The sequence below is a fragment of the Grammomys surdaster genome, unplaced genomic scaffold, assembly GCF_004785775.1.
Source record: "Grammomys surdaster isolate TR1022 unplaced genomic scaffold, NIH_TR_1.0 240, whole genome shotgun sequence".
Classification (NCBI taxonomy): Eukaryota; Metazoa; Chordata; class Mammalia; order Rodentia; family Muridae; genus Grammomys; species Grammomys surdaster.
The window spans coordinates 1,073,607-1,087,505 of NW_021604685.1; positions in this window are offsets into that span (position 1 = coordinate 1,073,607).

Consider the following 13,899-nt stretch of genomic DNA (forward strand, 5'->3'; position numbering starts at 1 on the left):
AGAGGGAGAGGGAGAGGGAGAGGGAGAGGGAGAGGGAGAGGGAGAGGGAGAGGGAGAGGGAGAGGGAGAGGGAGAGGGAGAGGGAGAGGGAGAGAGGAGAGGAGAGGAGAGGAGAGGAGAGGAGAGGAGAGGAGAGAGAGAAGCTCATTGGCTAAGTAGTTTAGCCAAATAAATGAGCTCCTGGTTCAGTATGAGTGAGTACCTGTGTCAAAAAATAAGGCAGATAGAGTGAGAAAGAAACCTAATTCTGACATTATATACTGGTACATGCATCTACACTCACATGTATAAGTATACTGAATGTGGTGGCTTGAATAAGGATGGTCTCCATAGGCTCATGTATTTGAATGCTTGATTATTAAGGAGTGGCACTACTTAGAGGTATTAGGTGTCATGGCCTTGATGGAGTATGTGTAGTTTTGTTGGAAGAAGTATGTTATTGAGGATGTTCTTTGGAGCTTCAAATGCTCAAGAGAGGCCCAGTATCTCTTCCTGTTGCCTGTCAACCCATATGGAGAACTCTTCAGCTACATCTCCAGCACCATGCTCGAAATAAGCCTCTGAAACTGTAAGAAAGACCCAATTAAATGCTTTCCTTTATGAGAGTTGCTGTGGCTATGGTGTCTCTTCACAGCAATCGAACACTCAGACTGAATAAGTACATATACCATACATATGCACTCAAAGGTTTTGTAAAACACCACTAAATATAGACAAGAGTAGTGGTGCATGCCTATAATCCCCACATTTGGGAAATAGAAGCAGGAGGATCAGGAGTCAACTTAAGCTACATAGAGTTGGAGGCCAACCTAAACTATGATCCTGTCACATCCACACAAAAAAAGTGATGGATATGGTGATGCTCACCTGTAATCTCAGAAGTTAGGAAACAGGCAGGAGGATTTCCACAAGTTGAGAGCCAATTAGAATTTCACACTGAGGTCCTGATTTTATATATGTGTGTGTGTGTGTGTGTGTGTGTGTGTGTGTGTGTGTATGTGTGTGTGTGTATGTGTGTCAGTGTGTGTGTGTGTGTGTGTGTGTGTGTGTGTGTGAATGTACATCCTCAGGAACCAAGCTTTCAGATCAGATATAGCTCAGGTCCTCTAGGTCTAGTGTCTTCAGCAATAAGGACTTATCTTTCAGCTCTGGGTGGCAACAAGAGCAGTAGCATAGTTTATAATATTTTGGGCATCTTTTGGACAAACATTACTAACAACTCAAAGGACGGATTCTCATGACAGCTGTGGGGATTTTTGTTAGATAGTCTTTGGCTCTTGAGGGGAGCATTGTCAAACCAGATGGGAAATTTCATTTAAACTGTGTGTGTATATATGTATATACATACTTACATATATTATATTTTAAATAGTTAACAGTACAATTCCTTATTACTTTTTTATACATCCTAACAGTCATTTTATCCTCTTACCTCCTTCTTCTGTACTTATCTCCCTATCTTTCCAATAAAACTCACCATCAGTTTTATCCCTTTCCTCTGCAGACCACTTGTATCCTGCTATTCTCCTCTCTACTGTTCCTCCCCATCCCAATGGTCCCTTTTTACTTTCCTGGTTTCTACAGTTTCTCTAGGTTATATACTCACATCTTAAGATTTGGTACTAAGGTACTCGGATGATAGAGAACATGCAACATTTGTCTTTTTGGGTCTAGGTAACCTCACTATATGTGGTCGTTTTTGTTCCATCCATTTACCTACAAAGTTTATGATTTCCTTTTTCTTTACAGCTGAATGATATTCCTTAATATATACCCATCACATTTTCATTATCTATTCATCAGTTGAAGGATGTTTGAGTTGTTTTCATTTTATAGCTACTGTGAATAGAGCAGCAAGAATAATGGCTAGGTAGTCCTTTGAGCATATGCAGAAGAATGGTGTAGCTGAGTCATATAGTAAATTTATTTTTAGCTCTATGATGATTCTCCACATTGATTTTAACAGTGGCTGAACCAGTTTGCATTTCCACCAACATTTAATAAGGGTTCACTTTTCCCAGCATCCTCTCCAGCATTTGTTGTCAGTTCTTTTGTTGATTTTTTTTTTTTTTTTGGTTTGCATCTCTTCCATTGCAAGGGAAGAGGAATACTTCTCCCTCTCCCCACTCTCTCTCTCTCTCTGGATATTTATTAGCTATTTTTATTTCTTTCTAGAACTCTCTGTTCAGATCCCAAACCTATTTTTGAATGGGTCATTTATGTTTTTGACTCTGTTTTTTTAGTTCTTTATATATTCTTGATATGAGTCCTCTGAAATGGACAGCTGGCAAAGATTCCTTCCCATTGTGTGGACTTGTTCTTCACTCAGTTGATTGTTTTATTAAGAGCGCAGATACTTTTTAATTGTATGAAATGTCACTTGTAAATTATTAGCCTTCATTCTTGGAATAATGGAGTCCTATTCATAAATTCATTTCCAAGTCTATATCATGTAGGGTAGTACCTGTTCCAGTAGTGTCAGTGTTTTGCGTTTTAAAGTTAAGTCTATGATCTATTTGCAGTTAGTTCTCATATAAGGTAGTAGCAGATTTGGGTCTAATTTCATACCTCTGCAGGTAAACATCTAATTTTCCCAGCACCATTTGTTGAAAATGCTTTCTTTTCTTCTGTTTATGTTTTTAACACTTTTGCCAAATATCAGATGGCTGAAGTTATGTGTACTCATGCTTGGGTCTATTGTTTTGTTACATTGATAAAATTGTCTGTTTTTGTGCCAGTACCATATTGTTTTTATTACCATGGCTCTGTAATAAATCCTGAGATCTGGAATTGCAATCCTTCCAGCAAAATTCTTTTTGCTCAGGATTGTTTTGGCTCTCTGGGATTTTCTGTAGTTTCATATGGATTTTAGGTTTTTTTTTTCTATTTCTGTAAAGAATGAGATAGGAATTTTGATTGGTATTGTATTGAGTCTATAAAAAGATTTTGGTAGAATGCTCATTTTAACAGTATTAATTCTACTAATCCTTGAGTATGGAATGTCTTTTGATTTTTTAGTGTCTTTCTCTTTCTTCAGAAGTTTAAAGTTTTCATTGTAGAGGTGCTTCATTTCCTTGGTTAGGTTTATTATTTCATTTTCTTTGAAGTTTTTGTCAATAGGACTGTGTATATAGAAAAGCTATTGATTTTTGCAAGTTGGTTCTGAATCTTGCTATGTTACTGAAATTGTTGACTAGTCCTAGAACTTTTCAGGTAATTTTAGGGGGATGATCTCTTATAATATCATGTCATCTTCAAATAAGGATATTTTGACTTATTCTTTTCCTATTTGTATCCCTTTCATTTCATTCTCTTGCCTTATTGCTCCAGCTAGTGATTTGAGCACAACATTAAGAAGGAGTGCAGACAGTGGGCAGCCAATGTTCTTGATTTCAGCGGGGAGGCTTCAGGTTCTTATCCATTTAGGATGACGTTAACTGTGGATTTCTCCTATATAGCTTTGATTATGTTGAGGTGTGTTCCCTGTACTCTTACTTTTTCTATGACTTTTATCATGAAGGGATGTTGGATTTTTATCAAAGAATTTTTCTTCATCTATTAAAATGATCATGTGATTGTTTTGTTGTTAAGTGCACTCATGTGCACTTCCATATGAGTGGATATTCCATTGATTGACTTTCCTATGGTTTATTCACAGCTGTATTTGCTTTGCAAGTATTTTATTGAACATTTTGAAACTATGTTAATCAAGAATATTATCCTATAGTTTTCTTTTTTGTTAGTCTTTACCTGGTTTTGTCATTATATTGATACTGTTTTCATAGAAACTGAATATATAGTGTACATTTTGGTGATTCAGGCTAATATCAGTATGTGCAACTCAGCTGTAAATTTAATTCCTTCTTATAATGTAATGTAGCATATTCATTGTTTTGGAAAACTGAAGATATTGTAAATATTTTTAAAGTAGCATTATATTGCCTACTTCTGGGAAATTGCTATTCAACAAGTAAATATATAACTGAAATACATTAGGAAAGCTGTACTAAGCACCACAAACAAGTATGTTGGCTCATTTTTTATTCCCAGTACTCAGAAAATTGACATAGGATGCTTGTCATATATTCCAGGATAGCATAGTCTGGTACATAGTGAATTCCAGGATAGGGAACTAGGGCTGCGTAGTCTCAAAACAACAACAAAATAACAAGTTCCAGGAGGGAAACTTTCCACATGACACTTAATTTTTTTTCTTTAGTGAAGAGAGAAATTATGTTTGAGAATTAATGAGCAAGCACTTGTGACTTACGGGCTAGCCAATACCTGTGATGCATCTAGGAAGGAGAGGTAGAAGGATCAGGAACTCCTTGGCTACCTGTAGATTTCAAAGTTGGATGACACTAAATGAAACTCTATCTCAAAAAGCAAAACCAGCATCAGCAAAAAATATGGTATTTAAGCTGAAACAAGAAGAAAGGGAAGTAGCCTGAAAGGGATGAAGAAAGTAGAAGCTGTCCATATCCACTCTTACCTAGGAAGTAGGAAAACTCAGGTGGTAGAAAATTTTGCAAGAGTAATTAATTCTGTTAGCTAGACATGGTAGCTGATGCCTACAATTTCAGCACTCGGGTGACTGAGGCAGAAGACTGGCATGAGTTAGAGGCCAGCCTAGGCTACATAGTAAGTTCCAGGGCAGCTACAGTATAAATTTCTATCACAAACAAAGACAAAACATATAAAAAACTGTAAAGAGTAAATGTGATGATAAAGGAGTAGCTGTGGTGAGTGTGTCCCAGTACAATCTATAATTCTAGAGTCCCCAGGATAGCATGTAACTCCTCTAGGCCAAAAAAACTAGCCTGTGACTCTTCCCCAGGGTGTTCTGCGTTGATTTAATCCACTGAAAAATGGAGGCAACTAAAACACTGGAGCACCAGAAAGCTGATTAATACAGTTGTGGCTTAGGGGCACAGCTAGGCAGTGGGTGGATCTAGACAGAGCCTTTTGTCAGGGAGTCAAGATGATCTCATCTCTGTCGCAAGCATCATCAATCAGGAGGCCTGGCACTAGACAAGCTTCTAGAAGATGAAAAGAAAAAGCAAGCTACAGCCCTTCCCTTTGGGAGCTTTTGTTGGTATCCAGACAACATGCTGCAGTAGGAACAATAGCTTCTCCATTTCCTGTGTATCTGCTGCAAACGAGAAGCCCAGGGACTCCTTCCTGGGCCTTAGATTCTGCTTCTAGCAATAATAAGCATGCAGTCAGCGTTGTATCTTAATAGAAAAAGCCATTAGCCAGCCTCTGTAGCTTTCCCCCTTCCCCCAAATCTTTTAGTTTCATCATCAGTGCAATAGAATTATAAGGCCTTTCATCATTTTTAGGAACTTACTTGATCTTCATTGCAGAGAACACTGGCTTAAAAGTGTAGACTAGTCCCCCTTCCCTGAGAAAATTTATTTACTTCTTTTAGCCTTAGTTTCCTCATGTATAAAATGGAACCATAAGCTGAGCAGGGTGATCCTGTAGCCAGACTGAGGCAGATGGTTTTAAGCTAGCCTTCTATATACATAGTGTGTTCCTGGCCAACTGGGGTGTAATGTGAGAAGTCATATCAAAAGAAGACACGATAAAAACTCAAAATCAATGAAGAAATAAAACAAATTGGTGTGATCTTTTTATTGTTGTTCCTTTTGTTTGGAGACACAGTATCATGTAGCCCAGAGTAGCCTGTAACTCATTATGTGGCCCTTTCTAGCTTTGAATTTCTGATCTCTCTGCCTCTTTCTTCCAAGTGCTGGCTTTATGGGACTACACCATCACAACCACTATAGCTATGCTTTTTTAAGGATTATTTCTAGTTTGTAGTTAGTCATTCCATGATCTATATATATGGGATGTTTTCTCCTCTTTCAAACATTCTGATACATAAAATTAATGGCTGGATAGCTATAAATCAACTCACTAGAGTGAACATTTAATACTTTCTTGCCATGAGGAGAACAGAGCCAGACCTGTTGGACTCCCCAAACACAAATTTTTGAAGAAAGGTAAGCTAAGTAGTTGGGAGTGGTATGTATTTGAGGGAGAAACTATAGGGACTACTACTTCTCCTGTGTCATTACACTTCGAGAACCACACGCTTTAAAGTCACTAGGGAAGCTCAGGAACACATGATGTAACTAGATCAGAGTTCAGTTCAACTGTAGAGAGGAACACTCCATTTTTCTCACCTAGACAGCCACACATGGGATCACAGCTACACATACATATGGCTGAGCTGAGTATAAAACAGTGTTCTGTTGACATAATGGGAAGAAAGGGATGTTTTGTTATTGTTGTTGCATAGATAGGGTCTCATAGTGTAGCTCAGATTGGCCTTAGTCTCATGATTCTCCTGCCTTTGTCTCCTCAATATCTGGCATTTCAGACATGCAGCACTTTGTCTGATGTTCTGGAAAGCTGTCAATATAAAGTGAGTAATTTTTTATCTACACATCTTAGCTGAATACTAGAATATTTTATAGCTCAAGGCTAGGGTCCAAGGAATGAGAAAAAGTACAGGTGGGCCATGGAAGAGACTACTGCATACCAGATCCACATAGTAGAAATATGTAGGAATTACATAATAGGCCCAAAATATACATGCAAACACATATACAAACAAATCCTGAGAAGCCCAGGAGCCTATGGACAATATACATGATTAAAGATAGATATATCTAAGCACTAATGATTATACCTGCATTACACACAGCTATGATTGCCATTTTCCATGTACAAGGTCTTTATGGTTTTGCAATATCCTTCTCACACTTCTAGTCCCAACATTGTTGAAATGGTGGCAGGAAGATCATAAGTTCGAGGCCAGTCTGAGTTAAACAATGAAACCCTGTCTATACACATTGGGTATCAGAAATAAGAAGCCAATCTCAAACCAAATGGGAAACTTTATTTTTTTCTGGCTAGCTTTTATAGAGAGGTTACTATGTAATATAGGTTGCCAGGACAGAAAATATATCAGGAGATTTCTGATTGGATTTGAAGACTGCTATATAGAAATGAATTAATGCATGCCACTGTAATCTTAGTTGAAAGCCTATGGCTGGGGAAGTAGTAGATCCTAGAATAGAACATCTTCTTCCTTACTGTTATTTTCCTAATGGTCATGTTGTCAAATTTGCTTCTAAATACATCTAGACTTGGGCTCTACAAACTTTTAGTTAGAGAAGCCTCCTTTTGCAGCGAGCAACAATTAATGTGTGGAGAAGAAACTGAGTGGTCATCCCTAAATGGGACATCTTTATCAATGTTCCACCAAGGCTTAGAGACCATGAAGGAAGGAGTGGCAGAAAGAATAGAAGAAAGACGATGGGTAAGAGTTCCGTGAAATGCTGTCTTCTGGATATCACATGGTTACTGCAATCATGAAATCACAATAGCTGTACAGGATCAAGCCAACTAAGAGTACAACATGGATGGTGTCCTAGTTTGGCTTATGTTGCTGTGACTAAACACTGCCTAGAAACCATGTGGTGAAGGAAAGGGTTTAGTTCAGCCATGGAGGAATCCTGCTTACTCATTTGCTCCTCATGGTTTCCTCTACTGCCTTTCTTATGCAACGTCATCCAAACAGCCCAGAGACAGTACCACCAACTGTGGGATGGGCCCCCACATCAATCATTATTCAAGAAGATATGAGATAAATCAACTCTATTCATTTTTATGTGGATTCTAGGATTGAACTCAGATTGCCAGGCTTGCACGTCAAATACCTTTATTTGCTTAGCCATTTAGCTGGCGCATTTCATTTCATTTAGTTTGGTTTAGTTTAGTTTAGAGACGAAGTGTCATGTAGTCCAGTCTTATCTCAATGTAGCCAAAGATGTCTTATAGTTTCTTTGTAAATTTAATATCAAAGGCCTAATAATAATAATAGCTTGTGAGAATTGGTTCTTTCCTTCTAACATGTGGGTCCTATGGATCAAACTAGGGTTGTCAGACTTGGTGATAAACACCCTTATTCACTGAGCCATTTCCTTGGTTCCCGTCCAGTCCCTCCTCCTCCTCCTCTTCCTCCCCTTCCTCCTCCTCTCTCCCTCTTCCTCCTCTCCCCCTCCTCCTCTTCCTCTTCCTCCTTCTTTCTCTAACTTTACTGTCTCCCTCTTTACATCTCCTTCCTTCCTTTCCTTCCTTCTTTTCTTTCTCTGTTTTGCTTCATTATTTCATTTTATTTTATAATGATGAGAGTCACATATACCCTAGGCTGGTGTCCAATTTACTCTGTAGCAGAGGATAACTTGATCTGTGGGTCCTGCTGGCACAGTCCTGTGCCACCATACCCAGTTTTATGTTGTGATTGGGATAAAACCCAGAGTTTCCTGCACATTAAGCAAGCATCTTACCAACTGAACTACATCCCAACTCCCTTTTAAAGCCTGAATGTATGTGTGCTCTATGTACATGCTGGTGCCCTTCAAGGCCCAAAAGAAGAGTTAGCTCTGGAATTAAGAGTTATAGGCTTTTGTGAGGCAACCCATGGGTACTGGGAACTGAACCAGGGTCCTCAAAAAAAAAAAAAACAGAAAATACTCTTAAACACTGAGCAATCTCCCCAACTCCCTTTTCTTTTTTCTTTTTTTTTATGACAAATTCTTACAACTCAGGTTAGCCTGGAACACTCTACTAGCCCAGGATGGCTTCAAGTTCACTATAATCCTCTGGCCTTACCATTCTAAGTGCTAGGATTATGAGTATGAGTCACTCTGTCCAGATTATTTTAACTATTATGTTAAAGGTAATTTACACTGGGATTTGTGGTGTACACATGTAATTCTAGCACTTGTGAGGCAGAGGCAGTAGGAGCACTGTAAGCTCAAGGCTAGCCTGATCCACACAGCAAATTCCAGTTCAATAAAGGCTTCAGAAGAATTACAGTATTCCAGGGTCTGGAGAAGTGAATTGGAGTTTAAGAATATATAGCACACTTCCTGAGGACTTTGGTTCCCACTATCTACTTCCAGTATCTCACAACAAGCAATGAGACCTTGTTGAAAACAAACAAATAAGGACAAAAGAATACCAGGTCCTACTTCCACTCTCCCCTAACCACAGTAATTTATGATAATTGAAAAAAATCAATATAAAATGTATACATCAAGAAATAAAAGCTCTCTTTTTCTTTAAAAAAGGTTTTATTTTTACTTTTAAAAATTCTGTCTCTGTCTCTGTCTCTTTTTCTGTGTCTCTTTTTCTGTCTCTCTGTCTCTGTCTCTCTGTCTCTGTCTCTCTGTCTCTCTGTCTCTCTGTCTGTCTGTCTGTCTCTCTCTCTCTGTGTGTGTGTGTGTGTGTGTGGTTCAGAATCTTCAGAAGTAAGATCCCCTGGGACCTTAGTTACAGGTGGTTATGTGCTGCCCAAGATGGATTCTGGGAACCAAACTCAAGATCCTTGGAAGAAAAGTATGAGCTCTTAACCACTGAGCCATCTCTCCAGCCCGCTTATTCTCAATAATTCTGCTGTTTTCAGAGATAACTATTGTTATTAGCTTGCTTTTTGTCTCTCTCCTTTGCTGGAGACTTATAAACATGTATAATTCATAAATGGTACCATATCATTATTATTGTTCTGTGACTTAATGAAAGACTCGAAGTTCATTTTATGATAGCTGAACAACAACCTGTTGAATTGATATACTATTTTTTTGTGTTCTACCACTGAGCTACATTTACAGAATTATAATAATGTGTTTAGAAACCTGCTAATGACTAACATTCAGATTGTTTTATTTAATTATTACAGTATTGTAGTGAATGACCTTGCAAATGCCTCTGTGCACAAGAGTAGAATGTTTCTCTAAAGTACTCGAATAACTAAGCTTGACAGTTTGTTCTTTTTGTTGTTGTTATGAATTGAGAAAGTAGTAAGGGAACAGGAGAGTCTGTTCCATTGGTCTTGTCTCCTAGCAGGAGAGGCTGAGGGAGCACAAATGGGAACTTTGCCTTTAGAAGGCAGCTACACTAACCACTATACCATCAACACCACAACTTTTGCCCTTAGCAGACCAAGACACAATACATGCTGATAAACCTGCAGGGCTGCAAATAAGAATAAGTGTCCTCCTGGAATAGAGGGAAAGAAAGAATACAGCAGCAGTTGACTAGACAAAGCCAATGTGTGTGGGGGGAGGCCTGATGAGCACTGTGAATTGATTGTGGGTGCTACAGGAGCTAAGGGGAAGCAGAGAACACAAGGAAGGTGTAGAGACTGGGGGAGGGCTTCATGGAGGTGAGGCCCAGGTGGCCCAGGGACAAGAGGGTGCATGCAGCCTGTGGCCAGAGTAGCCTGGCTGAAGGGTGAGGCCTGTGCCAGGGGGCTGCAGGAAGAAAAGGCTGGGAAGAGAAGTGTGTGCATTATGGGGCAGGATACCTGCCAATTCTGAGGACAGGTCAAAGTTGCCATTTCTGAAGATCACCCTGTTAACAACAGAGGGGACTGCAAGGACAAGACAGGGAAGCCTGGAGGCAAGAAGATCATGGAGGCACCTGTCTTCACAATCCAAAACAGTTGGTAAGAGTGGACCTCAGGTGTTGTCGGGAGACACGGGAGGGAGGGAGGGAGCTGTAGAAGACAGACATACAGCAGCAGAGCCCAACTTGCTGACCAATGGAGATGGTCAACCAGAGGAGTACTAAACAAGATGGTGCTGTGCACATACAAGACAGTGCTAAGAGCAAAACCACTAAGAGATAGAGAGCTGCTAGGGAAGATGAGGGTGAGCACACTTCACAGACAGAGCCTGGCCTCTAAGAGGTAGCCTGCACTGTGGGACACACCGCAGGAGGGAGGGATGGGGCACATCCTTCTAGAAGTGCCAGGTGTGAAGCATGCACGCTTTGTGGAGGGAACACAAGTCATGCATGCAGACTGGTCACATGTGGCTGGCCACTGTCTTTGGGGGCAGAACTAGCATCTACTGACTAGACTGGGAGTCCCTGTAGGCAGGGCTCATCTCCTATTCCAAGAGGACACTGGTTCAAACTGAATTGATCTCCTGGCTGGGGGAAGATCCTGAAATGCTTACAACTTTATGTAAGGAAAACCCAGGAAGAAACCCTCCCCTCCCCTCACTGTTGTCCATTAGTGTGATTAATAATAAATATCCCCAGGCACTCGGTGCTGGCAAGCTGCCTTGTCAGTGCTGCTCATTACCCATCGGCCATCCCCGGCTTCCAGGGTACCCGTTAGGTGCTGTGGGAGAGGAGTCATAAAATGCACCCCCCCTCAGTGTGCCTGTCACAGCCTGGGACTGAAGCCAGGCGTTTAGGCTGGTGGAAAGAAAGTAGACCTAAACTCATAGGACTCAAGCCCAGCTTCTTACCTTATTAAGAAACCGTGTGACTTTCCAAAAGGTACTTCATTTCCCAGACTCTCAGTCTTCTTGTTCCCAACACTGAAAAGTCTTTGGTGACATGATGTGAGTTCCTAACACTCACTAGATGGTAGGTAACATTTTCTCTGCTGTTACTCATACTCTGTCTTTCTGTTTCCAATAAAAGAGTTCCCCATGACTTTGATTTATATTCTAAGCCACATCGGGTCATAGATTGAACTTGATCTGTTGGGGTGACAGCTGTATATTCTTTTATAGTACCACCTAGCTTCAGAATGTGCACACATACACACACCACATCCACCCATCTACTCTCCTTAAATACAGGCACAAAGAAAAGTTGAGTAACATGTCAAGGAGCTGAGCAAACTACTTAAAAGAGAGGTATAGGAATCCAAGTAGAGTGGGAAAGGGTGCCATAGGGTTGGGGGAAGGTTGAAGAGTGAAGGAAAAGAGGCAGGGCAATAGGTGAGATTGAACTTAGGGAAGGAGAAATTGCAATAGTCCAAGTGCAAATTTTGATGATCAGAATCACAGAACTGTGGTAAGTCTTTTCTAGCCAGACTAGCCAGGCTGATTCATGCTAAAGTCCACTGCAAGATTTCTTGCTGATCCTGGAGCTCACTAAGTCTCTTGGTTGGCTGGCCAAAAAGCTTTGGGGATCTACTTGTCTCTGACCCATTCTTTTCCTCATATACCTCCTTGCCAGTCTTTTAGGTGGATGGTGGCATTCAAATTCAAGCCCTCATGTTTATTGTGTAATAATTTTATCAATAGACCCAACTCTCCAGTCTCTAAATCTTCTTGCTCAGTCTCCTGTCCCTCCATTGTGATGTCTCCAGCTTTCTTGGACACTGGATCTAGAATGTTCCTGCACTACCTCTGATTCTAGTGGCCCTACCTTGATTTACTGTTTAATAACACACTTGCCTAACCTTCCTTGAATGTTAGGAATTTAGCGTATCTAAAATCCCAAATCTCTTCATGCTCCCTATTTCCCTCTGGAGAGCCAATCTATGTGTGGATGTCCAGGCTTTATTTCCATGTCTTTTTCTCTACACAGACTGGCATAAATAAGCCAGATCATTCCTAAACTTAATTGTAGGGATTAATCTGGTCCCAGCAAGATTGACATAATTCTCAGATCAGGATCACAATAAGAGGTTGGCTGGGGAAAGAACAGAAGTATCGATCCTGTAAACAGGAAATGGTATACAAAGAGATAGGAAACTAAGATAAATATCCCTGTCCATAGCGAAGAACAGCAAAACAGTGCAGCTTCCTCTGCTTTGCACTGAAGATAGGAAGACTATTTCAAGTCTAATATCCCAGTAATGTCCAGTTGCTTGACCACAGTAACCATTGCTACTTTAAGCAACTTCTGCGTGGTGAAGTAGGAAGATGGGGCATTACTTCATTGGTTCTCCCCCTACCCCGCCCTGATTTTAACCATCATTTTTTTTGTACTTTTACTATTTGCAACCTCTCATTCCCTAGGTCTAATCCTGCTCATTTCCTTCAGACTCTTTTCAACTACTTCCTTCACCCTTCTACCCTATGGCATCCTTTTCTGTCCACTTGGATTCCCATGCCTCCCTTAGCTTTTTAGTAGTTTACTCAGCTCCTTGACATGTTACCCAGCTTTTCTTTGTGCATATGTTTGCAGGGAGTAAATGGGAGGGTGTCGTGCCTGGGGATGTGCACATACACATGAGGGTTAGGGAATTACATACTGGGGATTTCCACGGTCCAGAAAGTTGAACTGGTCTGCAGTGGACTTATTTTAGTGCCAAGATCTTTTAGGCTCTAGGTGAACATGAATGAAGAAATCAGTGGGTTCCTTTAACTTTGGGGGGGCTGAATAGGGTAGAGGGTCCATGGGCCATGGCAATATCAAGGAATGTGATTGGCTACCATTTCTCTACTCCTGAAAGGTACTACTCTTCCTTGGGGCTAATACTTGGGTTTTGACAGAGAACATTCTTTTTTCCCCCCACCACCTATCAATGAACTGTAGTATCAGTGACAGAAATGGAGGCATGGCGACTCATGAACACTGTTAAGTTGTTAGAAGATGAAATAGGACTGTTAGGTTCCTGAGTGTAAATACAAGACTTTATGCAACCTTTATGTTTCCTTTTTCCCTGAGCAGACTACTTCTTTCTCTTCCTTTTATAATGTTTGGATGGGAAAGGACCTTGGAAACCCTGTAGTTTGGTCATTGTTATGGAAGGGAAACTCAATACCAGAGAAAGGAAGGGACTTACCCAAGAAAGTGCAGAAGACATAGGGTGAGTTAATGATAAAATAATGATTTGAAGCCCAGTGGGTGTTCTGGTTGCCCCTATCAGATGTCCTTTCCAATTTTCTGTTTGACTCTCCATCACTGAGGTATATAGTAATTTACCTCACAAAAGACACACAATCCATGCTCCTGCACAGTTGCCGGAACTGGAGGGCATATCTCACCTGAGAGATTTATACTCTTATCAAAAAGTGAATACGAGCCTGGTATTGGGGTACATACCTCTAGTCCCACACTAAGGTTGCA